Raw genomic sequence first — 1,869 nt, forward strand, 5'->3', positions numbered from 1 at the left:
AAAAACCCCCCCCCAACCCCCCCCCCCCCGAACTTCATCTTATTTAACTGAAAATGTAAGCTGTGGTCTGCCTCCGAAAGCCTTCCATCACGGAGGGGACGGGGAGCCGCCTCCCTCGCCGGCTTTTCAGCCGCTCGCCTTCACTTCCAAGCGTTTGATGATCTTTCAATAACCACCTGGTCTTTCTCTGTGAACTGTGTTTTTTAGAAACGTGGGGTATTTTAACGACTTTTGATAACATCTTTTCCTCCAGTCCGGGACTGCCAGGAGCGCTCACGCCCATGGCTTGGGGGAGCCTGAACCAGAGCAAAGGGGGTGCGGGTGGGTGCCCTGTTTCCCATGGGAAGAGGTTTTGGTTTCCCCCCCCCCCCCGTTCTCCTCATTTTTCAGGAATGCACTAATAAAATTTTTTTTTTTTTTTTTTTTTTTGCATCTGTAGCTCCCAGAAAGGATCTTTCCCCATTACCCATTAGTTGCAGGAAATAGTGTACCACTTCCAGACTTAAAAAAAAAAGGGCACTGTCGAGGTATCTCTGTAACAAAGTTAGATGTTTCCTCTTCCTTGTCAGCCTTTTAACTTGTTTCTGTGGCAAAATGTGATGCAGAGAGTCAGGTTGCTGCCGCATCAGCTTCATTTTTTTTAAAGGACTGCAGGAGTCTGGGGCTGTGAGAAGAGGGCAGGGGGCACATATCCCATCCTAACAACCCCAGTAGTGTTTATTTTAAATTTTATCTTTTATCTGAAGAATTACAGCTGCCCTTTGCTGAGAATGGGGGCTCCGCATCCTCCTCCCCGTCCCCGGCGGGTTTTGGGGCGAAGCAGCCAGCATCTGGGGGGCTGTGGAGCTCTTAAAAGGTGGGTTTGGGGGCAATTTGGACCCGCGTATTCTTTCCCAAGGTAAAGACGTCAGCAGGAATTTGGCACGCCAAAGCCGCTTCATCCTTTGAGAACGGGCAGGAGGTTTTCTTCTTCCCAGACTGAAGCACTCGCTTGTGTACATATTCCCTGCAAATTCTGTTGTTGTTTCTATTTTTTCCAATTTGCTGTTAATTTCTTTTTTAATGTTACAAACAATCTCTTCCTTGAGCTTATAACATTGCAAAATTGAAGTCTCTAAACTCAGTGGGTTAAGGTATTAGCCAGGGCCGTGGCTTCAGGGCCAAGTGATGTACGGCCGCACCGTGGCATCGCCGTATCTCACAGAGGACGCAGGTACAAGATGTGATCAAAGGCCCAGTTACTGTTTTGTCTGTTATTTGCAAACATTATCGGATTAAAATTGTCATTTGAGCTGTGGAAGCCTTATTAAAGCGCATACACATGGTCTGTCTTGTATTTTAACACCTCGCCTGAAGGATGGGGATTTCTTAGGCTGCAAATCTCGCTCCGGGCCATCCCAAAAAAAGGGCTGGGGCTGGGAGTGAGCGGGATCCCTCCGGAGCTGGGCATCGCACCAACCTTGGCACATCGCGTGTTTTTTATTGGAGGCTCAACGGTGCCGTGTGCCGCCTGGCAGCCCTTTCCCCATGGAAGCACAGGTGCGGGATGGGCCAAGGCAGCTGCAGGGTTGGTTTTGGTGTCCCCAACCCCACACCGGCGCGTCACGTCTCACCCTGTCCCCGCACTGGCGCGTTGCCCGGGTTGCCGCTTCCCCGGGGGGGCTGCGTGGCCGGGGCTCGGTGCCAGGCCCCGGCTCCTTCCGCCCTGGCACCCGGCAGCGGGGAGCCGGTGCCAGCCATTCCTCGAGGGCCCCCGGAGCTGGGGTGTCCCTCTGAAATAGCCCCTGAGGGGAGATGGGTGGGGGGGGGGGATGTCACTCACCTCCTGGGTGCTGTTGGGGGGTGATGGAGAGGGTCTTGGGGAGGTGG

The sequence above is a fragment of the Haliaeetus leucocephalus genome, unplaced genomic scaffold (genome assembly GCF_000737465.1).
Source record: "Haliaeetus leucocephalus isolate CR32 unplaced genomic scaffold, Haliaeetus_leucocephalus-4.0 Scaffold556, whole genome shotgun sequence".
NCBI classification, from domain to species: Eukaryota; Metazoa; Chordata; class Aves; order Accipitriformes; family Accipitridae; genus Haliaeetus; species Haliaeetus leucocephalus.